Source organism: Polistes dominula, unplaced genomic scaffold (assembly GCF_049000335.1).
Source record: "Polistes dominula isolate Pdom_NZ unplaced genomic scaffold, Pdom_raw_medaka contig_28, whole genome shotgun sequence".
In the NCBI taxonomy this organism is placed as follows: Eukaryota; Metazoa; Arthropoda; class Insecta; order Hymenoptera; family Vespidae; genus Polistes; species Polistes dominula.
The window spans coordinates 2818048-2845282 of NW_028300879.1; the positions used below are offsets into that span (position 1 = coordinate 2818048).

The window sequence follows — 27235 nt, forward strand, 5'->3', positions numbered from 1 at the left end:
TTCACTAAGCAAACTTATTAATTTATTTCCAGCTTTAACAAACTCGGACCTTTAGGACACTTTTCTTCGACGCGTCAATAAATTATTTCGAAGAATCGTGCTCAAAAATTAATAACCGTGCACAAACTCTATGATCGCGATAAAATGATCCAATGAATTTCAGACGTATGAATATCGAATAAACAGAACGATATGATTTTCGTTGCTAGTCCGAGTGTAAAGGTAGACGAGGTGTCTAAGCGTGTGCGTTCACCGGTAGAAGTCACGGCGCCTCTGATGCTTACTCATAACCACGTGGTCGAGCAGGGGTTGCTTCCGATCGCAATCTCCGGAAGAGGCAGTGTGAGAAGCGTCGGTGAACGGAAACCTCGGGAGTACGAAGAATGCGAACGCGTTTACAATCTTTCTCTTTTTCTATTACTACCGACTTCTCTCAACCGTTTGTAAACTTTCTTCAACTATAGCGCCGACACGAGTTTTGAATAGGAAACAGTTATCGGAGTATTAAAGGAAAAATAACGTGCTCGAGCGTTTCAACAAGTACACAACAACGATTTATCGCGATCCTCCCTTCCCGTTCACAACAGCGGCACTTTTTTATCCTTACACCATTTCAATTGCTATCGCGCGTAATGATCTTCTCTCGGAATTCTCGTCGATCGTCGGTTTCACTTTCGCGAACAGGTGGCCCTTCGACGATGTATTCTTGGTATGCAATTCAGTTTACTCTCGTAAACACGTACTACAGCTCTCGTATCACAATTAACCAAACATCTCTAAAGTTTATATCGTTTATCTTTTCACAGAGACTTACCACACGCGTTCCTAAAAAAACAAAAATAATAATCGTATACAATTGTTATTCGTTGTGTTTCGATATATCGGTATACGAATGTATACGAGAAAAGATCGATGACGATGATGATCGGTAATAGTAGTAGTAGTAGTAGTAGTAGAAATACACTCTTATTGCTAGCTGAGCGATCGTAACAAATATCCTATATATAGTTGATTTTATTTTTTAACTAAACTTTGGGATCTGCATCAAAATTGCATTATCCTATTTATATTTCTTTTCCTTTTTATTATCGTACTCGTCGTCGTATTCGTTATAATACTTTTTCACTTTGTATTACACTCCTTTCCTTTAACCCTTCTTTCTACGGACGTATCAAATACGGTTGCGGCGGATGTCGTTGATAATCATCGTCAGTTTGACGATTTATTATAGAAAATGAATGAAGCGACGGCAACCCCCCGTAGTCTTTCCGCCTCGAGAGGGCACGTATCTTCTCGCGTGATCGCCCTCTCTCTATCTCTCTGTCTCTCTTTCTCTTTCTCTCTTTCTTTCTCTTGCTATTTCCGTTCTCCTTTTCACGTTGACGCGAACCGCAACGGAGTTTGTCCTCGCGTTCAGGCAAACGAGGACGAAGACACGACGGGCGGAAAAAGAGGGAACCTAACCCGTAATGTTGGAAGGTCGCTCGCCGACTGACTAGCACTTCCGCTCAGGCTGTTGTGCGATTCAGAGTGGGGGATGCTTCGTTGAGTTGTTGTGTGTAGGGGTTGGTGGCGGCGGCTCGGCTCGTCGGTTGGTTGGTCGGGGTAGTTGTGTGTGCTTCGCTCGTACTGTGCGCGGGAAACCGGGGGGTTTCGAGCCTTTGCCGCTCGTCTAGCCCGGCGAAATAGCGACCAGTTTCACGTGGCAAGCACCTACCTTCGGTTAGACTACTCGCCGGAATATTTATCCTCTTCCGTTTCCTTTTTTCTTTCTTTCGTTCGTTACAATAGTTCGATGAGTTTACTTTTTCTTTTTTTATCCTATATATTTCCTTCTCCCTCCTTCTGTTTCTTGGAAAAAAGAGAAATAACTCTAATTGTTCAAGAGAATGTATATATAGAGAGATAGCTATTTATTTCTTTCCCACGTCTGATTTATTTCAGGGTGTACTACTTAAAGTGCTGATACCTCGATGGAATGCTCGAAAGAACAATAGGATGCATGCGAGAAATCGTACAAAAATCTTTTTAGGAATGATTAACTTGTCAATTCAATCTCCTTGCTATTATTAGTACTTAATAATTATTTGATCAATTATGTTTATAATATCTTTTTCATATATTTTCGTATATAGCTGTGGCGAGCTGAAGACTAACGCCGTCGGATAAATATGACATTGGAATACTTTTCTCACAAGTAATTTTGTTAATTTTATAATATGCAAAAACAATATGAACCGATTCGTTAAGGCACTGAAATACAATATTAAACTTGTTAAAAAAAATATAACTGAAAATTAAATTTTAAGATTTCGAGTAGCAACGGAAAAGAAAAAGTGAAAAAATGCACTGGTTCTATCATAAAAATTCACTGAAATAGGTTTCGTCTTTATCACGTATTTAATTTCACGTAACCGTCACAGTAACACAATTTACGAAGATCACTGAATAATATTCACTGACGTAACTCTCGATGTTCTCCGTTTTGATGTTGGTTAACGTTGTTATTATTATCAACAGCACCAATAAGGTTGAACGAAGAGCGCACAATTAATCACTTTAGCGATGTAAAAGACGTGACGAAAGGTCCAAGTTTTGAAGAAGCGCGAAAAGGAGGGAATCGGTTTCTTTGGTTAACGGTAGCTTGTTTGTACGCGTGCGTCTTCTAAGAGCGTTGTTGTGTTTACGGCTGGCGTTGCTGCTTTGTACCGGTGTGTTTCGATGGTGGTAGTAGAAGTAGTGGTGGTGGTAGTGGTATTGGGTTGTTGTGGTGGTGGTAGTAGTTGTGGTGGTGGTGGTTGTGGCAGTAGTGGTGACGATTGTATCGTGGTAGTAGTGATGGTACTGGTTGGGGGTTGGTATCAGGGTCGAACGGTCTCGATGAGAAGTGAGGAGGGTCGTGTCGACGTTGGATATTAAAAAGGGTCGACGAATAGGTAGGTATACTGAGGAGAAAAGAAATATAGAAAGGTGACGGTGTGTCTAGGTGTTCTAATAGTGTGTCTGCTAGCGGGCGGTTTGTGGACTTGGAGCGCCGTGTCCTGCACGTAGGTAGGCAGCGTGGAGACAAGAACCGTGTATCGCAATGTATCGCGGCGGTGGTGGCGGTGGCGGTGACGATGGTGGTGGTAGTGGTGGTGGCAGCAGCGACGACGCCGGCAAGAGAAGAGGTGGTGGTAACTGGAGGGGTGGTCTATTGGATGGAGGGGCTGGTGGGCGGTAGAGAGGGCGGCTGAGAGGGGTGGTCTGCCTCTCGTTCCCTCGTTTCTCGCTTGAAGCGCTCGAAGAGAGGGTAGGTCGGACGATCTCGAGAGAGAGAGAGACCCGAGGGCGCGCAAAGCGTCTACTCGCGAGTTGAGTCCCGATACTGCTTCTCTTCGGATCTTTTTTCCTTTCTTTCTATATTTATAAAGTTCTTTTCATTTTCTTCATTATCAATAAATTCTAATACAAAGAAAACAAAACCTAGAAAAGGGGGATCTTTTGTTTAAAGTAATCGATAAAAAACGTATCAACGAATCTCGCTGTTTTGCTCCTGAGAATGATATATTGGGGAAAGGGTAAGAGCAAAGTTCTTCGTAGAATAGGGAAGCATAATGCTGTACGTCCATTTAAATGAGCTATTAAGAATGAAATAATTACGAGCAATTATACAGCTTGTACTACTTCAGCCTGCTTCATGATATTGTAATGGGATAAATTATAAAACGACGGTATATTTTCTCTTGATGACAATTAATGAAGCTCGAATTTAACGAATAAAGCGTTACATTGATTTATTTGATAGTTTACTTATTTTTATTAACAATAGATAAGTTCTTCATCTAATCAAATTCATGTTTAATAATGCGATTTCCATTAGACTTGACTTCATCAATTTAAAGATGCGTGACTAACAGCTTCTCGCAAAATGGAAGATCGTTCGTCGAATTACTGCAATTTCTCAGACCACGTCGAAAACTTTTGGCGTCACTTCCTTGGGATACTACGAAAGTAATGTATTAAGCATTTGCATATGTATTGTTACGTGTTCTATACGCGAGGAGAATAGTGAGCATTTACAAGTTGCAATTTTAGTCGAAGTATTCAAAAATGCGTACGTCTATATACGTCCCACATATATTTGATTTATACACATATATAGGTGTACATACAATATATCCAAGCATATGTATTATGTAGGTGTGCACAAGTACTTGCTCAATGAAATAATAAGCGTAATATTCTATGCCTCCTTCTTGGAAATAACTATACGAAGAACTTCTTGGCAGTCTGGATTCTAAAGAACTTATGAAAAAAGACGTAGGTAAATGCCTTCCCACCTCTAACATTTCTTTTTCCTCTACACCTTTTACTTGCTTCCACCTTTTTACTTTCTCTCATCTGTTTTACCCTCTTTAAAATACGTTCCCTTGAACGAATTTTTCCTTATTTTCTATTTTTTTCTTGTTTTTTTTTTCTTTTTTATTATATCTAAGAGGATATTAAATTCATGTATTTTATTTCAGTGTTTTCACGAGCAAAGCATACCTCGCACCTAGTACTACGTCCTTTACGTTCTTCCCCTTTAGCATTTTTACCCTCACCCAGGTTACGAGTTAATTTTTCCCTCGTCGAGTTTGTTGGTTGACTAAGAGGGCACTGAAACAGGCAGCAGTGGCCTGTGGTTTTGGTGACGAGGGATCGATCGCTGCCCGTTATTTCTTCTCACTTTGTCGTGGTTCCTAATTAAAAATTGTTCGCGGTTGTCGACGTTGAAGAAAAACCTCGTCCCTCTAATTGGACCATCATTTTACCGTTGAGAATCGAAGGGAATATATCGAGAAAATCATTATCGAGTAATTGCGTTAACGTTGGTAAGATCTTCAGATCTGAGCTCAGAGATTCATCTTTCTAGAATCAAATGCAATGATTTTTTGAAATACAGGGACGCTTCTTCGGTTACATTTCACACTCTAGAGTTTCGTACATTCTCGGCTAATGACTGAGGAGCGAGACGGTAATGTATTCTATGCGGAACATCTACTATGCACTTCCCATTAGCATTTGTAATGCGTTACCTACCCCTAACTCCGACTCGCGTCTCACGTTGACGCTCGTGCAAACCCATCAACGTACCATTTATAGCACCGTTTCGTGCTCGCGTATACGTGAAAAAGAGTTTACTACTCGTTGGTACTCGGGAAATATGTTAATAGGATGCACCATAGGCTCGCATTATATAACGCCAGTAGAGTTGGAAGATTATAGTCACAGGGCCACCAGTGTCACACACAATTTTTACTTGTATGTGTCTTCTCGTTCGTTCGGTCACTCGTGCTTTTCTAATCCGACCCCCCTTGAGTCTATGACGTTACGTGAAAAATAGACTCACCATTAAGACTTTGCTTCATTCGTCACTGGAAACGTTCGGCATCGTTACGTGCACTTGTCGGAAGCTAAAGACGAAATCTTCTTGACTTTTCCCTCAAAAGATACATCCTACGAATTTCTCTTTTCTCTTAATAGTCTACCAATTAAAATTCTTTCTTTTATCATTCAATTTTACGTATCTAAACATTTCGTTTATACAATTAATCAAAGTGTCACCTATAAAATGAATGTTTTAATTATCATATTATTGCATAAAGTAAGCTAAATTCGAAAGACATTTATGGTAAAATTGATGAAATAATTTACACGATTCTCGATTTGTTTTTTTTTTTATTTATTATCCGAGTAAGACAATTTTTCTGTTACTGCATAGCGTACGTAAAAACGTAGATGCCGATGGTACGCCGGCGACGATGGTGGCACAATAACGGATAAGCGGAACCATCGGACAGTTTGCGAGCGACTCTGCTTCTGATGGGCTGGACGATGGAGAGACAGGCTGTAGGGAGTCGGTATATTTATAATGACCCTATATGTATGCAAATGGCTGCATATCATACGGACCTATCCCACTCGTACGTGACGGAGGACTTGCCTTCTCTTCCTCTGTCTGTTTCCCTTTCTTTCTCTCTGTCTCTCTCTCTCTCCTACTTTTCCCTAACTCACCCCTTTTTCATATTCTCTTTCTCTTTTTATCTTTCTAACTCCAATGACACGGCGGGAATATATGTATTATATTTCTTGCATGTACTCGACGTGTACCTATGCGGTAACGACCGCACACAAACACCGTTCCCAACGTAGAACGGCCAAAACGCATCGATTGCGCGTAAACGCAAGTCAATGAGAGAAACACGAGCGTACTTATTTTACATTTACCTGGCTTTTTGCAAATCCCGTAGGTATCTACGGAATATCCTATTTTATTTTTTATTTTTTATTCGGCTCATCGCATCGATAAACGCAACCCACGATTATTACGATATTTCCACGATAGATACATAAACTTTTGACTGATATTAATAATATCGTAACAATTTTCTCGATAAGAAAATAGGGTTATTTTATGCAAAAAGATATTGAGACTTTTCTGATTTTGCAAAACCCTACACATAATGGGAATTTTATTGACTACGTATATGGTTTATCGATTTTCACGTCATAAGAGCATCGCTTAACGTAACATCTATTTACCAAGGTAAATATATAGAAAGTTGTGTTTTATAAAATGCATAACATGCTGCACAAGCTATTTATTCTGATCGCATAAAATGGTGAATATCTTTCAACAGAAAATGTGGTAGCATTATCAGCTGACCGTCGATTATACGCTCGCGTATCACAAATTAATCGTATACACAGTACGAACAAAATGTATCGTTGTAAAATGATTCGATTTGCATTTGGAACGTATGATCGTTTAATTACAAACATCGTTGAGGTATCTACTGCTACTACTGGAAATCTTGTGTAGACCATTTATTGATAAATTCGTACCCTACAGGATTATGGAGAAAACAATAAAAATATTCGGATCCCTGTAAATGGTTACGTTGTTCTTGATCAACGAGTTTAAGCGACTATTCATCTCATTTCGACCACAAATACGATCGGCGTGGATTCCGATAGGTGACATGGCGTTCCGCATAAATTATAACGGTGAACACGTTATTTATAGTCAGATACAAATTGCCTATGCTAATTTCTGCTGATCATCCTGGCGCCACTGATTCGAAAGCTATTTTGATTACCGAACGAGATTCATTCAAGGTTTATCATTGTCCCTTTAATTTCTCTCTCTCTCTCCCTTTATCATCCTTTATAACGAAAATGATATATTGTAGAAAAGTCGTGACAATTATTTCGTAATTTTAATCGTGCCAGATTGGAGGCTTTGCTGGCACGTAGTTTTAACAAGGATACGCACTTAGCCGTTATCGGTTTTCTTTAGAAGCTTCTTCGAATGGACGATTCGTTGCTTCGTAACACAAACCTACGAACTGCCTTAAATAATTGGGAGGTAAAGCCTGGTAAAGGTACTTGGGTGTGCAAGAAACTGAGGGCGGCTAAACAAACTGAAAGGAAATCCACCGAGAAAAAGAAAAAGAGAAATACGGTGGGGAAAAAAAAGAAACTAGAGAAGTAGTATAGGAAAAAGTTTGCAAAGCCTTTGAGCAAGGAGTACATGTTGTTTTCTCTGGCTGGAGATCTTTCTGAAACGTTGAGTAAATGGTTCACTGACCACTCAGATAGACGTACTTTCAAAATAAAAGATACAAGTCTGTTGGAACCTTCGATATGTTTCAAAAGGTACGATCTTGAATCAGCCTTCGACCCTCGCTTTCCTACTTTCAACTATTTTTCTATCTATAAATACATGTTCCTTTTTTTTCTTTTATACACCCACGTCTTTCTGATCATTTTCCTTCTCTCTTTCTTTCTATTTAAAAATATTTGACATTTACACCTTTTATTAAACGAACGATCGAAGAACGAATAAATTACTCACTTTATATTTTCAAAAAACAAAATTAAATACATTATCAGGTGAGTGACATTAAATATTTTCAAGCTAACAAACACGTCTAACAAAATTTATGAAATTATCGATAAAAAAAAAACGATATTGAAAAGAAGATTTAACATTGATCGTCCAATTTCTAAATAAGCATCGAGAATGTGAAGAACATACAATAAGGTTGCGTCTGATCCCTCACGAGAGAATCCTTTGAATAGTTGGAGATTGGGTAACGAAATTCCAAGGAAGATTAAGACGTGCGGATTTGGGGACAGGGCAAGCGGAAAAACAGGAGCTAAGGGCAAAGAAGGAAGCTTTAACTTGTGGCTATGGAAAACCCTAGTCGTTTTCGTTGTCGTTGTCGTTTTCGTCGGAAGGAAGAGAAAGAGAGAAAGAAAAAGAGAGAAGGATGCAAGAGAGGAGTTTCTCATCATTTTCTTCTTTCTTCCTTTCTGTAAGATCTCATCTCTCTCTCTCTTTCTCTCTCTCTCTTTCTCTTTTTCCTTCTATCCTCGTAGCTATGCCAAGAGAGCTCAATTTCAATTTCGAGCCCCGAGGGTGTCATTCCGAAACGAATATAATTATACAGAATAATTCTGACACGAGATGGGGGGTGCCAAGGTAGTAGGTAGGACTTGTGGAGGGCCGTGAGGAAAGAGATGGGGGGAGAAAGGAGGGGAGGAGGGAAGTAGTAACTGTTGGAACGGGGGAGTCTTTGAAGGAAGAAGTCTTCCGCGAGCCTGGTATAGTCTAACTACCACGTAGTCCGCGGTTATAGGAGCACCCTTTGCGTTACGCACGGTGAACGTCGAAGCGAAGAGGGTGGAAGTAAGGCACTGAGGATGGAACGGGGGTGGCCGAAAGATAGCGAGTGCTTAATGGCTCGAAATTCCTGCCGTTGCGGAATGCCCTGAATGAAAATTAAGTCAAGTATACCTACTAGAGCTTCTCAGCTTCCTTCGTCTTTCTTCTTCTTACTCTATTTCTATCTTTATCTCTTTTTATCTCTTTCTCACTCTTTTACACGATAACTGAAGAGAGATTCGGCAAATTGTATCCATAGAAGAGGCACCAATGGGAGAGTTAGAAAGAGAGATGGCTCTTGTATCCTCTCTTTCTCTATTTGTGTCTTTCTCTTTGTAGTCTTTTCTATTCCTTATTGCACATTATTATGTCTTAAGCGAATATATTGCATTCTCTACTTCGAAGCTTTCGTAGTTTTCATTCATAGTTCTTAATCAATTCTGCTTAAGTATCATTAAATATAATTCATTTAATACAAATGTCTTTGAAATTTGTCATCTCGAGAATTTATCCTTCGATAATTTCATTCTCTTTTATCAATTACCACCCTTTATTGTGACTGAGATCACAATTTCCCGAGTTGGTGTTCTCCTTCGATTTAGTCCTATTACCGTAGTACTATCACCTTTGCTCCCTCTTTCTACGTCGATTCGAAATGAGAAGGCACCTCGTTCCATTATCCGAATATTAGCCATCGGGGAGCCACGAAATTGCTACAACTTAAATAATTTGTTTTAATGCAATCATCGGTTTAGACGGTACTTAAAAGTTACGCTCGCTTAGATTTATTTTTAATTAAAATAAATAAAAGTAGGGTGTGTTACGTTAGAATTAACGTAAGTATTATTAAATTTATATGAAATAATGTATAAGATGGTAATTATAATATTATTCTTCTCATTGAGAGAAATAAAAATATTTATTTATAATTTTTGTGACTATTACATACTAATATAATATGTAATTCGTAATAATTGTTGTTCCCGTTTGGTAACTTTTCTAATGCATAAAATATACTATGCCAAAATTTTGAACACAGCGATATACCTAGTACGCAAACAATGCATTACACATGCAGCTGACCATTTTACGCATAAACAGGCTCGCTCACAATAAAGCTGAAATATTTGTTAGTTTAACCAGAAATCTCTTAATGCAATTGATCATTTTTTAAGCGAATGGTTATGCATCGAAACGTTAATGTACAGAACCATCGCCAATCGAAACCTTTGAATTATTATATCGATGCTTTTACACGTTATATATTGATGTATCGTATTTATACCTTCCAAGCGTCGAAGTAACGCGCGATATTGGAAGCTCCTGGGAACGTTTGGAAAAATCATTAAAAGTGATTTCCCGAGGTGTAGCTATCGGGAAGCCACTTTGTCGACGAGTTATTTCCAACGAAGTAATATTCAGATGCAGTCGTTTATATTCAACGACGATTTACAAGTAAAATGTAGATTTATGCGACGGCCGTTCTTGTCTTCCCCCTCCCCTACTCTCTCCTCTCTCTCTCTCTCTCTCTCTTTTCCCCCATCTCTCTCTTTTTTTTATGAGTGTCCTTTACATAGCTGCATTTAAATTAGATATTTTTACAAAGTTAGACGAAAAGACGGGTAGATCGCGGAAGAAACGTCTTTCTTTCTTCTACGTAGCTTACTTCTTTAGAAAACTACTGGATAATAACTGCATACGAGAAAGCAAGATTTAATAAATTATTTTTTTCAAGAATAACGCTTAAGGAATGATAACGACATTAGTGGCATTTTTATTTGCACCGCAAGCTCGGAATTCATAAGCAAAAGCAAGCTCGACGATTCTAAATAACTAGGAGGTTGAACTGTCGACTTGAGTGCATCTCAAGCACATATGCGAAAATTACGTCAGAATACATGGTGTATACGTCAAGTGCAGCTAGGCGCTTGCTTTCTATCCATTCGACTTCAAAATCAGGACGTTTCTTCGCATTTGAAAATGTGTAGGTACTTTCAAGCACAATGTCGATAATAGGCACAGCAGATTTTTACCTTCGCGAATTTGAGAACTCGAATCGATTCGCGATACTTCCGTGAATTGTAATCGATAAATGATTTTCAACTAGAAGAAATGTATTGACATTTACGTAAAAATATAAACAAAAATTGTAATAAGATCGTAAGTAAACGTTTGCTTTAAAAAAAGAAAATATTTTTCATTTCTTTTTTTTTTTTTTTTTTACTTTCTTGAGATATATAGAAGTACAAAACACACATAAAAAGTATTAGATAAATATATAGAGAAAAAAGTTAATATGATATGATATTAAAAGTTGAAAAGTTTTCAGTAAATCCGTCGAGCTGTGACAAGAGTGTTTTCTTCGATTGAATGGAAGAAAGTAGGAAAGCGAAGGCGAAAGATACCACGTAGAATCCTAAACGATTCCTTTGCCATCCGATCTTATTCTCTTCTTTCTTCCTTTTTTCCAGGAATTCACGCTAAGCGACGCGTGCCGCACACTGCAATCTACTACATTCATCTTCTTACTTCTCAATGGAATCTCTTTCCGCGGATATTCTCGAAAGCTTCCTGAAGGAAGAAGTACGATGATTCCACCTGTCCCAAAAGTGTCTTCGTAATCTCACGTGGAATCCCTTTTTTCGAAAGGGCATTCAAGAAATTCTATAAACCAAAATCATTTCGACCTTTCGTATCAGATCAAGTGAAAAGTATCTAAATATGTAAATGTTTATTAGCTTATTTAACTTAAATACAATACAACTTTAATGAATTAAAGAAAACATTTAATAGAATACAATTTTAGTACAACGTTAAAAACAATTATACGATGTGAAAATCTTGTGCAATCACAAATAAAGGTAAGAAATCAAATAAATTCAAATCGAAATTACGAGTATAAGTAACAATATTGTCCTTGTTTTGAATTATTCAAAAGAAACGTATCCATAGTACATGGACTTATCTTTAAGAGATCCCAAAGTTGAATCATCGTTTCGAGATAGAGTCATTAAAGAATTTCAAAAGTCGTTATATCAGAAGAGAACTACAGAAGCTAACGCTTTTCGTGACCGTTAGAAACGTTGATGCGACACGCGCTTTTATTGGCTCGTGAAGGCGACCATGAAGTTAAACAAGAAGCGACGTTTTCCCGTAATGTCTTATTGTTAAATATTGCAGGCGACACAGCGTTATACTCGGTTCTCCTACCGCAGTTATCCTTTTACGACTTTACGTCGCGTATCTATGTCCTTTCATCTACAGCACCGGAATTACGGTAAACCTCGTTATATGTGCGAGCCTCATTTGCGATATACGAGCAAAGGATATAAGGGATGACGAGATGTACCTAAATATTTAAAACTTAACGATTTCTACTCAGTAGATGACATATATATATAAATATCTTTCATTCCATTCGAAAATTTTCATTTCAAACATGTTTCATTGAAATGATAAATTTAACTCTTGTAAGTAAAAAGTAAAAGAATAAGAGACATGAAGAAAGGGAGAGGGAAATACTCTTGAAAAGTTTCAAATGGAAACGACAGGAAATAAAATTTCGATCGAGTCAATGACGACGAAAAGTCCGTTAACGGTAAGGTTCTGTTGCGAAACTCCGTCGCTGAAGAACCTTAATTAATTTTCGAATCCGCCCGCTAATGCCCCATGGACGAGGAAATGAGATACAGAGGGAAAAAGAAAGAAAAAAGAATGGAGAGAAAGAGAAAGAGAGAAAGCTAGAAGAGCGTGTACCAAACTCGGCGCAGCTTTTTAAAGTTCGGAGCTTTCGTCGTGAGTGAAGTCAAAGTGGTAAAAGTAGGTAGATTTATATATATATATATATATATATATATAATACATACACACATTCATACACTCGCATATATACATAGAGAAAGAGAGAGAATGAGAATGGAAGAGTGGTTAGATGAAGTAAAAATGAAAAACGGAGCAAACGAAGAGTCGAGAGAAATAGAGAGAAGGAAAGAAAGAAAATGAGGAAAAAGAGAAAAAGAGAGAAAAGGGAACGTCGAGGGTGCAATACAAGAAGAAGTCCAGAAAAGAAAAAGATAAAAGAAAAGAAAAAAAGGGGAGACAGTCGACGTCGTCGGGCGGTGATTTAAGGGACGGCGCCGCGCGCTTAGTTCTCTAAACATTTTAGTCGACCTTATTTCGCCTGCATTATTTCAACGTTAAAACGAGGCGGGGCAGAGCTCCCTTTACTCTCTTCTTTAAAGTGTAGCATGGAAGAAGAGAACCGGGCTAAGAAAAGGCCGGAGGTATCCGTAGCCGAGCTTAAGAAGAAAGCTACCGGTTCGGTAAAGTGGCCTGATACATAAATATGCGATTAATCAAGTTAACTACCATCCCATCGTAGATGCATTTTTTCTCTCTTCTCCCTCTCTATCAACTCTACTCGTGCCTTTCATTTTTTTCCTCCTACTTCTCTTCGACGTATCCTTTTTTTTTCATTCTTCTTCTCTCTCTCTCTCTCTTTCTTTTTCATTTACGATAGACCGGAGATGACTCTCAGCTTCTACCACGGCAGATGGGTAAATAGGGTCATTCGCCTAAACGGCAACCTGTCACACGCACATTATGCGAATCCTGTGGCATACAAAGCACTCCCACTCTTTCTCGAACAAATGACTCGTGAAACTAAGCGAGCCGGTTGTATTACGTTCCGCGTATAGGCATCTTTTTTTCTCTCTCTCTTTCTTTTTTCTTTCTCTCCCTCTCTCTCACGAATATCTTTAAGGTGTGTTGTGATAGGGACGCGTTCCGTAAAACGAAGAAACTCCCTCAATTTAAATTCTCAATTTTTTTAGAGTCGAAATCCTTTTAACAAACGACGAACGCGAAGAATTCTAGACTCTCTAACTCTCTCCCTATCTTTCTCTTTCTTTTTTTTTCTTTCTCTCTTTTATATTAATACGCGTACCGACATTACTGTCTCGCTCGTCGCATCATCGATTGTTTACTGTTTGCTTGCCGAGTTTCGATTAACGGATATTTACCGTCACGGTGATATTTGCCGTGGCAAAGGCAAATACGATTTGTCGGTACGGCTGATGCACTGGGCGCGTGTACGACTTTACGCGTGGCCGGTCGGTATCGTAAGCGAGACCGCAATGAAAGAATCGGCTCGTTGGAATTCGTACACCCCGACGCAATTTTATCGGTGCTTTGGTTTAAAAAAAAAGAAAAAAAAAAGAAAGAGGCATGCGCGACGTTCGTAAACATAGACCAAAGAAAGAGATAGGCTTTGGATACAAAAGAAAAGAGGAAAAAAACAATAAAAAAAGAAGCGATTGTCGAGCGTGTTTACTCACAATTTGCAGCGTCGAAATGCGGACGGAAAAGTCACGGGGCAATTTGGCAGTAGGATGCATGTTGAAACCCTAGTTAAAACTGCGAATTACCGAGACGAAAGATAAATACTCGTGTCTCGCAAAAAAGCTTTTTGTCTTTTCCTCACTTTTTTACACGCTCGCAGGATAGATAGATATATTCAGATAATAGTACGTACGCACTCGTATATATATACGTGTATGCAGGGTATATATATATATATATATATACACCCTATTGATAGGGAAACGCTCGTCGAGATTTACGGCTAGCCCGTATTTGCGTATAATTCAGTTCTAACTAACACGGGTGTGTATCTATTTTTACGTACTATTTATTTGAACAATTTAAATACTTCCAACAAAGTCTTTATCTTAATTGTACCAGGAGGTTAAGAGTACTGCCTCGGACGTTTTCAAATTTTGCCTTATTATTTACGAGGCAATAAACATCATCTAGAACGATCCCCCAGAGAGTAAACATAAATTTTTTCTTTTAATTTAACTATACAAGACAATAAAGCTCGGCTTGCATTATTCTTTTTAGTAAAATCAAGAAACAAAATGAAATAAGAAACAGAATTAAAGTGAGGAAGTGAGTATTCGTTGTTAGAAGCTCGTGAAATTGTCAATTCAGCTTGAAGAACTTTATAAAACGTGGATACCTAAGCACTTAGTCTCTTTCTTCAGTAGGTCAAGTCAAAAGTTTGTAGAAAAATTCAATTGCTATATTCTCGATCATCTCTTTCTCTTTTTCTTTTATGAACGTTTCGAAGTTACAACTTTTCGTTTTTCTTTTAGCGAGTCGATGAAAATGTCACGAAAAGATCATCTAATAATACGAGAAAGGAAAGCACGTAAATGATTTTCTCTAGAATCGTTCCTTCATGTTCATGTCTTTCGTAAACGAAGATAAGCTATCACAGTTTCTCCCCATAGTTGTTGCAGTGTTCTGTTTATATTTCATGTCTATGAACTTTAGAGTATTTACGAGCACCGACATAGTTACAAAGTAATATTCCTTCAGAATTTTCTCATTAAAACCTAATTTATAGTTTGTTAATCTTACAATTCTAGATCTATAGAGAACTAAAGCTACTTGGGTTCGCTCAACTATCCAACTAATTATAGTCTTGTAGTACTTGGGGACAATTCCAAATAGAGATATTAATTGCTTATAATGGTATATAAATATAAAAAGAATAAAAGATAATAGAAGAAAGAGAAAAGCTGAAGTGGGTAAAGGAGAAGAGGAGAGGAAAGAGGAAATGGTTACGGAAAAGCATACGGAGAAAACCGCGATTGTACGTGCAACCAAAATAAACCATTATTGCATTGGGGACACAAACTGTTGGATAACTCAGTGGAGCAAAGTGGCTCTGGACTTTCCTCTTGGCCTCGACTCCACCTCGAAAACTAATAGGTAAGGGGAGAGAGAAAGAGAGTTAAAAGAGAGAGAGAGAGAGAAAGAGAGAGAGAGAGAGAGAGAGAGAGTAAAGGGTAACAAGCTGCTATGGCTGACTAGAGAAAGAGTGGACAGTTTAATTTTTACAAGCACTGCCAGAAATAATTTCTCTATTCTCTTTCTCTTTTTCTCTTTCTCCTATTCTATCTCTATCCTTCTATCTTTCTATCTCTTTCTCGTTCTTCATGCTTTCCGTGCTGTTCTCTCGGTGGGGTTGATTGCTTGATTTCGACAAACATCGCTCGTCCGTCCTCGATCTGTTCGCAGTCGTAGGCGGAAACGAGCTAACCACTCGCCAGAGAATGGTCGAGAAATTAGGCTTCTGTCCAACCGGCTGCACTTCGCGGCCGGCATACGAAATTCACGGAGAAATCCTGGCTTCTTAATTGAATTAAGCGTACGGTAGGGTGCGCAAACCGTTGTTTCGGGGAAAGTCGACTGACTAGTGACGAGGATCAACCTAGACCGTTTTCTTGTACCTCAACGAAAACTTTAATATAACGTTACTTGAACTAATGTAATAGCAAGACTCATATTCAACTATTCATACGAGAATTATCTTTTGATAAAACTAATATTTCCTATGTACACTAATATTTCCTATGAGAAGTAGTAAAGTTCACTTTTTCGTAGTAATAATGTAACTGTATAAAATAATAATTACTATCATTCAGATCTCTGGCATTAGATCTGAAACATAATATAGAACTTATTTGATAGACATCTCTTTAAAAGGGAATAATTCAAAGATTGTAAAGACGAATCAAGGGGTTCTAAGGGAATAAAAAATAAAAAAAAAATAAAAAGAAGAATAAGAGGGATACGGTAAGATTTCTTGTGTTCTCAGGAGGGAGAAAGTTGGCGCGAGAATAAGGAAGATGAAGGAAAGACCGTTAATATGGAAGGCAGGATGAAGCAGACCCGGCAGGATGTGCTCAAGGCGCATTTCACACAAAGTTCCTTCCTAGCGAGTATCTAGAAGTTTTAGAAGGTACCAACTCTCTTCCCTCTTCTTACCCTTTACCTCTTCCTTAATAGATACCCACTTCGCGGGATACACCTAGCAAGCACCTTGTCTTCTCTAGACTGTCTCTCCCCCAGCTCTTGTCTCTCGGTAACGTCGCCACAGTACCGAGAGGTCCTTTGGGATTAACCTACACGTGGAAGCTTCGAGAGGAAAAGCTATTGAGGTCACTGAAGAACGGATCCGAGCTAAGCACGGTACGCCGTTCGGCCGCACGGATAATGGCTTCTGCGGACTAGCCAAGACATCGAGAGACGCTTGTGCGACCTTATCCACCTATCACCTCCCTCCTTTCTACTCCCTCCCCCCTTCTCATTCCACGATCTTCTGCCCTTCGTACGCTGTTTGTTATGACTCGATCCTCCAGAGACTTCCTCTGTAAGTGTTCGGGTACGTCAGACGTCCTTTTAGTCTTATTCAAGTACTATTTGATATTGAAAAACATTTTTAACGCAAATTGGTTAACTTTTCTATAAAAAAAAAGTTACACTTTATAGAAATTTCAAATATAGGAAGAGCAGATATTATTTAAATATAATATCATCCCCTCGTTTAATTTCATTTAAAATGGCAATTCTTAATGATCGCGTATTGTCACGAAAAGATGATGAAGGAAGGAACAAAGACGCCTGCTGTCTCAAACCAAAGGGTTCTTTTTTAATAAACGGCTGATACCTTTCTACCCTACCATCAGCCTACTACCAACCCTTTTTCTTTTCCTTTTCTCTCTCTCTCTCTCTCTCTCTCTATCTTTATGCTTTCTTTTTATTTCAAGGATAGAGACAAATATTTGAAAAAATAAAGGGAAAAAATAATGTGGCAGCGGTAGGTTCCCACTGTCTCATCCATTCCGTCGACTGTGATAGATGCAACCAGTTAACCCCTTCCCGTGCCATTTAGCTCGACGAAACTCGGGCCCAAGCGGTACACATCGACGCGCGCTAAACAGACCACACTGATGTTCGTAAACAGTCGCAATACGAACCGAAATGTAGATGCCCGCGATACCTGTGGTATAGTGAATTTTACGCGATACTGCTGTTGAGGAAGTAAACTCTTACGCTTTTACTTTTATGATATTATAAATTTATTATATTTTGTATATAATATTGTAGGATATGTATAATAGTTTGTTTCCGTAACCAGGATTTCCCAAAACTTATTATCAAATGTAATGAAGAATAGGTCTAGTATTCTTGGATTGGCACTTAAATTATTTAAGACAGACGCTTCTATTCCATGATTTTCGGAATACTTCCAAATTATCGGTGTGTTTGGTACTTCTTGCCAAATCCATGCTTGTCGTGTCGTACTTTCTTCTTCACTACTCTCATCTATAATCATGCGCCTTACACGCTTTGCGACTGGCATAATTATGTCACTGTCAGAAGATTCGTTATCACTACCTTTATATAACACTTTTGCACCTTGCATTTTGGAGGGGTTTCTTAAATTTTAATAATTGAACTGCTTCGTGAAAGCAACGATACGAATCGTGTCTAACTATCACGAAGTACTGATAGAAACTAGCATTCCGTCACGACAATAACGGGCAAAAAATCAGTCCGCGAGCTCGGCTTCTTATATTTATGTTTGGGCCAAGTATCCGGTCGCGACCCTGAATCGCGATACTTATGTTTGGCCCAAGTATCTCGTCGCGACTCTGACTCGCGATATGCATGTTTGGCCCAAGTAATTCATCGCGAGTCTGACTCGCGATATGCATGTTTGGGCCAAAATCTTCATCGCGAGTCAGACTCGCTAAAGTACGGGAAGGGGTTAATAAGAACCTTCTCAAGAAAACAAAAAGTTTTGTTTCTAAAAAAATCGTAAAAGTTTGTTTCTTGATCTTTCGATTGCATAAATACAAATCATTTTTATTTTCGATAAACATAACAACAGAAATTTAACGTTTGTATATGAATTTTGGAAATTTTATCGAATTTAATCAAACAAACAAAAAATAATATTTGTATTTCAACGATGCCTATTATTCTTTTTCTTTCTAAATTTGATTAAAAATAACATCTCGAATTAAAAAAGTAAATACATATGCTTTTGAATTTCGATCGATTTATCGAACGATCGATTACGAAGCCATGTAGTAAATTCGTAACGCGTAAGCAAATATTGCATATTACTTTCAGTAAACCACAATACATCTCAATTTTTCAATACATACGAGAATGTTCTCTCGATGATTTCATTATTTACGTTCGACAAATAATCGCTTTTGTTGCACGAAACGCTTCGGTAGAGCGGATAAAAAAAATTTCCTGTCGGGAGAACGATTATCTCGCTTTTTCCACCATTTATTACGATAAACGATAAACAATGGACTCGATATAATCCAAGAAATCAAGGAAAAGAAATCGATTGGGAAAACGATGGAAAGGGGAGTAACCGATCGGTTTTTGAAGGGCAAGACCTTCTCGCACGAGGACATTATCAGTCCGAATCTCTATCCAACGAATTGATAGTTAATTACCGGGAATCAGGGGTGGCTTGGATAACAAATGGGACGGCCCGTCGCTGTAATTCACGGCGAACGGATTTTCGTGTTCCTTTATACGGGACGTGGCGCGCGAGTCGAGCGACATCGGTGAGGGAGGAAGGGAGAAGAGGGTTGTACACCCTTCCTGAATCCTTAACCCGCCGCCACTGAATATTTAACTTGTCCCGACGAAGCTAGAAAGAGGGTAGCAGGGATGAACGAAAGAGAGATGCCTTACCATACCGGATAGATTCGTGTTCGTTCTATTCGCTACGTCGATTCAAATATCCGTAAAATTTCGATCATTCTTAAAACAACGTTCATTAATAAATACTTCAAATGATTTTATCTGTCAAATAGATTCATTAATATATCGTTATTTATATATTTGTATGATTTATAAATCCTTTTAAACGATTACCCTCTCCCTTTTTTTTCTGCAAAATTAATTCTCGTTGTATATTGTTTTTCGTTATTAAAAGGCAAACGTACGATGCATCGTTTAGATAAATCTTTCTTCAACGATAAGTAGGTCGAATGAAGCATGAGTGTTACGTTTAGATCTCTTTAAATGCAAAAAGGTAGATAGGTAATATTTGTTTACTCGAAGCATTATCCTATTCTCGTATCTTTCAGATTCTTTTTCGTTGGCTTGCCATCCGAGCGTTTTTCTCATCGTCCATCACAAGAGCCCACTCAAGTTGCAACGACTATAATTAATTTTCTTTTAATTCCCGAGATTAATGGATCACCGCGAGCCATTCGCTGGTATTAAGCTGGCTTGCACTCTCTCTCTCTCTCTTTCTCTCTTTCTCCACGCTTTATGTTATTTACGGATCTATTTAGGAATTTCCTCAGTGCTCGGCACTATGCCAAATAACACGCGTAACCGTCTTTAAAGAAAAGAACAAAACGAATTATGGGAACGAAGAAACCGAGAAGGCGCAAACGCGAATGATCTTCGAGAATGGAACCTTTTTTTTTCTTCGTTCACGTAATTTGTTCATGGTGATTGAGATAAAAGAGAAAGAAATAAGAAAAAAAGAAAATCACTGATTTCAAAATCACAATTGAACCCGATATGCAACTTAAGAAACGTGCAAACTGTAATTACACTTCCAATCCCTCGCGTAACTACGAGCGAACCTGTGATCTCACTTATTCTCTCTTTCTCTCTCTCTCTTTCTCGTAATTGCGACGAACAAAACTTTGTTGTAAGTGGTTGTAATAGTACCTACTATTTCCTACCTATCGAGCAAAACAACGCGTCTCCGATTTACGTGCTATTAGAAAAGTGAATTAATTTTAGCAAAAGCAATCAATGATCGTTTTCCCATCGAGAAATATATCTAACACTTTTTTTCCTAAATTATTCATTTTACTGGCTGATTCGAATATTGGTCATGCGCTTAGTCCATTTTCCTACCACATTTTGGTATATATCAAGTGCCATATAAATCCTCGCATTGCCGATGATAAAAGCTAACCGGCACGACCGGACGATAACGACGCGAGGCACGTTTCGTTCTACGACTAGTCGAATTTATCGTCTGCCGATTCTCTTCCGTTCGAAATATCCCGCTCCTTTCAAAATTCAGCCGGCACCGAATAAATACGACGAAAATACCACAGGTAGATTCTTACGGTTTTATCCTCACCACCCCGTCTATATCTTTATTTTTCTCTTTATCTCTTCCTCCCTATAACGTTTTCTTTTTCCTCATTGCGTTACCTCCTAGCTTCTGTTCTCCAATTTCTCTTATCCTCCGGCCGGCTTTTACAGCCCTCTTCAGCTCTTTTCCTCCCATTCCTTTTTCCCCTTTTCCCTCCTCTTTCTCTCTCTTTCTTCTTCATTCCGTAGAAGCTGTCTATCGTTTCATCCCACCGTCTGTTTTTCCTCTCGCAGCTGGCACAATACGAGCATCCTCGTTTATCAGCCTCCAGTTTCATCCTCGTTACAGGCACGACGATAATGTACTGTTGGTGGCAACGAAAAAAAAAAAAGTAAATAAAATAAAACGATACCAAGAGAAACACGATGGAACGTAGAAAAAAAGAGAGAGAAGTAAATCTAGTAGATATGTACATAAGGTATGTATGCTTAAAAAATGATATTTTTCAAGTGAAATTTCTTAAGCGTCGATAACGATAAAATTTTATGAAACGACTTGAAAAGAGTAGAAGTATAAAAGGTAAGGAGAGATAGAAGCATCTAGTTTAGTTGCGTGTATGTGTGTCTGTGTTTTTATATTTATGAGATATCACCGATCGATAGTTATCACGAGATGTGTTTATTTATGAAAGGATGAGTAGGGATATGACATACTTTAAATGATTGTTAATTATTAATTAATCGAAGGATATGTATGTAAGATTCGTGAAAAAAAACTGGACCGCTGGACTGACTGGACCGGGACTCGAACCACGGATCTTTCGCTTTCCGGGCGACTGCTCTTTAACCAATTGAGCTATCCAGGGCCCACCGACCAGTTCCCTTCCACGAATGCTTACCAAGTTTGGCATGGAGGCGTTCGTCCCACATGTATATTGTAGTGTAAAAGCAAGTAATACCTGCGCAGTGATGACTTCAAAGGTACAATTTTCTTGTAATATAACTAGAGTGCATTAGACTATTAAATTGAACGAAGGAAATGCGTCTTATTGTTTAAATGCACGGAATATATGTCAGGAGCACCGTCCGTTTCAAAATTCACCTTCATACTGACAGGTTGTCCTCTGTCAAAATTATTTTATTCAATCTTGTTTATATGACTTTCCAAACATTACGCATATGTGCAAAGGCAATAATATTTCTAATAAAGAATATTTATAACATTATAACGTTCTGATTTTAGTATTTTTTGCATTCTAATGTGATTATTCTATTCACCTTCACAGTGATGACTTCGAGGGTTAATTCATTTTTGTTTAAACTAAATAAATACATTATTTAATAATGATTGGAATATTATTTCAAAAATGTAAAATTGTGCTCGTTTTCATTGTCTTATTTTATTTTTCACTTACATGAGATGTTAATAAAAGGCGATCTTTCACGAAAAACGTTGATTCGACATAGATAGTTTTATGTAGAAGAGAAAGCAAAAAGGAAATAAAGAAAGAGACTTGGTCTCTTCTACATTCGATAGAAGTAAAAGATAGAGAAAGAGATAGAGAAATAAAAAGAAAGAGATAAAACGAAGGGGTACAGAGAGGGGCTGTCCTTTATATTCTTTTGGCGAAGAACCGAGGTCTGTCCAAATGAAGTGTTGAAGAGCTCTGCCAACACGAATGCGAGCGGAGAAAGTAACACGCGCTTTGAATCGCGAAACTACAAAGGATCGCTGCCGGGCTAATTTGTCTGAATGAGCGAACGATGGACTATGGGGGTACCACGGGAGTTGCTCTGCCAGTGAGGACCTAATTCTGGATAAACACCCTTTCATTATTTCCGGCCTTCGCCTAGTCCCTTCGTTGTCGGCTTCACCATTGCCACCACCATCACCATCACTACCTTCGCTATTTCTCCCTTTTCCATGCCTTTGTCTTTTGTTCTTGGCAAGTTGTCTTGTAAGGCTGTGAGTACAGATACTGCTTTACGTTTATCGTCGAAAATTCTCTATGAGAATGTATGTAAGTATATATGTCTGTGTGTGTGTATTTGTTCTATTCTATTCATTTTCCCTAAATTACTAACTCGTTAAGTGTCTTTTTACGATTGTTAATTGTCCAATCGATTCTTTATCCTTTTGGCAATTTCAAGACTCGAATTTTAAAAGTATTAGTGTTCATTTCAAGATATCACCAAAAAAATATTTATAAATAAAAAACATATTGTGATATATGCTTTTATATTATTTATATTTTAACGTTTAAGTCTATTTGATATCAATTTTATATCGATTTTCAGGCATAGTAGAAACGTTGGATAATTGTGGACGAATGGTGCAAGATCTACGCTGCCAGAGTTTCCAATATCGAAGGATAAATTAATCGTTTATTGTTCATCGAAGCGAAGTTTCGGGTGTCCTGACTTACGATTTCTCTCGATAACTAGTCGCTCGTGATTGCTATAGTTTGCATTGGGTAACTAACACTGTCTATAGATTGGTATGGTATATAAATACTTGTATATGTACATATATACACATTGACTGATTTAATTAACATGGATCGCAGCAGACCGGACGTGGCCGTTTAATGATGAGAGCGACTGTCGGATCGTTCAACGTTTCCTGTTGCACTGTGCGTAATAAACAACCCCTTTCCCGTATACGATCCAACCCCTTTCCGCATACTCCGCCTTTATCTTCCTCCAATGCACGAGTCGAACGTAGATATACTATATCTACTGAATGTTTATCGATTAGGAAAATTCGTTTCGATCTGTAGCAAGATTCGTGTGTTCGCAAGAGAAATATATAAGAACTTTTGACAAAAGTTTCAAAAGGTGCACCGGCTGTACTGTTACAAGGTTGCCCAATAACGAGATAATTGTTTCAACATATTTGCGAACAATCCCATTATCATTAAAATTTCTTTATAACGTTTACGCGATGGAACGTGGTTTTTATGCGCTTAACGAGAAAACTATGTAAAGAAGGGGGTTGCTAGTTTTATGGGAATTGTACACGACTTGAACTAAATGATCGTAACGTCGTCAAGAAAGTAAAAGAACGAAGGGAGAAAAAAACAAAGAGACTTGGAATCTGAAAAATGAACTCAAGCGAGAAAAGGAAAAGAGAAAAAAAGATAGAAAATATAGACAAAGATAAAAAGAGAGAAAAGGAAAGGGAAAGAGAAAAAGAAAGAGAAAGGTACGTGGAGAAGAAGCGAGCGTAAAAAACGAGATGCAATTGGCGTGGGCTTAAAGTAAGTCCTCCCGCAGGGTTCTCTATGGGAGGACGGGGAGGGTCGATGCGTCCTTTTCGAGCGAGCACCCACCCCCTAATCGATCAATTGAAAATCGCTCGAACGACAATCGATTTCGAATCAATTGGAGCCACGGTGTAAAACTAACTGGATACGTATTTCTCCGGCTGCCAGGGTAGCCCCGGCTCTCTCTTTTTCTTTCCTTTTCTTATTTTTATCTTTTCTTTTCTTTTCTTTTCTTTTCTTTTCTTTTCTTTTCTTTTCTTTTCTTTTCTTTTCTTCCCTTCCCTTCTCTTCTCTTCGAACCACACGTAGTAGACTTATCCTCGCAAACTCGTACCTTTTACGAGACACTTCTTGTACCTCTCTCCACTTCTCTTTTTCGTCTCACCACTCGCTTCAAACCATCTCCTTTTCTTTCTCTCATTTTCTTCTCTTAGCTCTTTGTTTTCCATCAGGCGAACACAATTTTGGTTACAGTTCATTCGATTCTCGTTTTATTTAATTTCCATTAGAGACCAACGTGCATCTGCCATCTGCCCTACCTCTCATTCTGTCTCTCTCTCTTTTCTTCCATCTTCTTCTCTCTCTCTCTTTCTCTCTTTATCTTTATCTTCCCCTATCTTTATATTTTTTTCTCTTTGGTCTCACGTAACACGCGCGCGGTTCCGCTTCGTTTCCAGTTCCAGCCAGTCTCGCAGTTTTACTTTATCTCTCGTTCCCTCTACCTTTCGGTACCTTTCTCTCTCTCTCTCTCTCTCTCTCTCTCTCTCTATCCCTCTGTCTCTGTTTCTCCCCTTTCCCTATCTATGTTCATCCTTTTCCCACTCGATCTTCTCCCTCCTACACATTGTTCGTGTCTAGTTGAACGACTCTGTTCCTACCGGCCGCTGTCCATTCCGTACCGTACAGCCATTAACTACTTCGTCAGTCGTACAGTAAGTTACGACCCCCCTGATCGCTCCGTAGAACGATTTGGATGACCGAGTTAGGAAGAACTTCGATATAAGCTAACGGATTCCCAGCAAATTATACCGCTTGAGAATCGCAGGTGTAAAGCAAGAGAATAGTGGGAGAGAGAGAGAGAGACAGAGAGAGAGAGAGAGAGAGAGATGAAAAGATAAAACGAATTTAGAAATAAATTAAAAAGCGATAAAAAAAAGGAAACAAAAAAATAGGAAATATCGATCGTACATTCAATATTTCTTCTATTTCGCATGAACTCTCTCGACTTCGAATAAATATCTTCTTGGCTTTTGTCCTTAATCGTTAATACCCGAGACATTGGCTATGTTAACAATGCAGTTATTCGTTTCCTTTTCCAAAAATGGTAATGCGATGTAAATGCAATGGGATATTTGGAAAAAATTTGTCACCGCTCGAGCGTAAAGTACGCGATGAAATCACGGAATAGACGGAAGACAAGGAACATTAGCCGTGCTACCGATCGCCGATCAAATACACGAAATCTTCCTGACCATTAAAATCCTGCAGCTGGTATCGACGATCCTCAGAGTTTCAATCTTCCTTTTTCTACATTTTATCCTATCCTACTCATGTTCTTTCTCGTTTTATCTATTTCTCAATTTCTTTCTCTTTCTCTATTATTCTCTCTCTCTCTCTTTCTTTCTCTCCCTTTCCCTTTTATTCCTGTTTCTCTCCTATTCCCGCTCCTCCTTTTGCTCGTCGACACGATAGAATTTCGCTCGACGTGCCACGAGGCAGCTGATAATTTAAATCGAACGAGTCGAGGCGCACGTAATTCTCAGTGCCGCGAGCTAAACGGTCACCTGGCAATGCTTGGCAATCTGCAAAGCTCGCAAAAACGTATCTCTTCACTCCCCGCTACAAAATCGTCTATTATTTCCGTAATGGATTTCGATTTTCCCATACCCTCGAGGAAGAACGCGTCGCGTGTCGCATCGCATCGCGTTGCGTTACGTTGCGTTGAGTTGAGTTGAGCTGAGTTGAGTTGAGTTCAGTTGAATTTAGTTGAGTTGAGTTACGTTATGTTACGTTGCGTTACATCGCAAAGTACAATACGTATATATATATATATTACATGTACGTTGACGAACGAATAAAAAATTTTATTCTCGAGCGTGTAGAAAAAATAATTGCCCTATCGTGTCGTCCCTTTTTATCCCCCATCCCCATACAATTTTATTAAAGGGTACTCGAGTTCTTTCTCGTGTAATAGGAGTAACATTATTGTTCATTTTCAATGACGATTTCTTTCGTTAATAAAAAAGCTACGAAAGGAAATAAAAACGCAGACGGTAAAGAAGTGAAGAAATGTATCATACAATGAACGTGTTAATAGGAAGGGGGGAGAAGCGTGAGAGATACGTTTCGTCCGAAAAATCATTTCTTTTCCAGTAAAGGGAAGCAAGATGTAGGAGACAAGCAGTCTGAGAAAAAAGGGTGAAGAGTTCGCGAAAGGCCGATGGTAGAAAGGGAGACTTAATGAAACGCGTCTGACGAATAGACCAACTAATTGTATCTGAGAGGAATTAATAAAAACGCCTGACGTCCCTGAGCCTGGTAGCACCGTTCGCTGAGTCTTTGCTACGGCTGCCGGCCCCGATCCTCCATCATTTATTTCATTTTTCTCGAAGTGCCTTCGAGTCTCTTTCTCTATCCTCCAAGACCGATGTTCGTCCACCGTTCAACCCCATAACTTATGAGGCTTCTTGAGAATCGACTCTAAGCCTATGTATGCTGTGTCTTAAATTATTTTAACGTGTCAGTTGATAAAGGAAATAGATAGGACGATTGAATGTCGAATACATCGATTGAATTTTTTTTTAAAATATGCGATCTACGTGATCAAATTTTGAACAATAATTTAAGTTCGCGTATTAAATGTTTCTTTTATTTTACGTTATCAAAATGTTTCTTATACTTGCTACGTTTGAATTAATTTATCAATTACAGTGACAACCAAACTTCCGGAGTATTTTATCTATTTTTAAGATTAAGGGAAATGGAAAGAAAAATAAGAAAAAGAATGTAAGATTAAGAGTAGAACGCAAGAAAGCGAGAAATTCTTGGCGATCGGACAATCGTAGACGGTTATCATCGGCAAGAGAAGCTCTGCGTACTCGGAGTCTCGAGGCTTTTTGTGCACTTGAACTCGGTCACACTAAATTTCTGGCCGGGTGGAGTCCAAGTTGCGGCAAGCGGGAGACCAAAAATAATGGGCGCCACGGCTAAAACCAAAAATAATCGGGCGCCGCCTGGTGCTCCCTCGGTAAATCACCGTTCTCGGTAGCCGGTGACCAGTTTTACCCCCCAACCCCTATCTCAACTTCCCCTTCTCTCTACACCA

The 27235-nt window shown here is 38.6% G+C and overlaps 1 long non-coding RNA gene across 1 annotated transcript; it reads left to right on the forward strand.

Moving 5' to 3' along the window:
* Positions 1 to 26705, forward strand: LOC149033626 (uncharacterized). Its single transcript, XR_016177070.1, has 8 exons — positions 1 to 6571; positions 6666 to 6814; positions 6878 to 7683; positions 11167 to 15472; positions 16362 to 16735; positions 20939 to 21123; positions 21406 to 21625; positions 22943 to 26705. It is a non-coding gene; the product is annotated as an uncharacterized LOC149033626 (long non-coding RNA).
* The last annotated feature ends 530 nt before the right edge of the window (positions 26706 to 27235 follow it).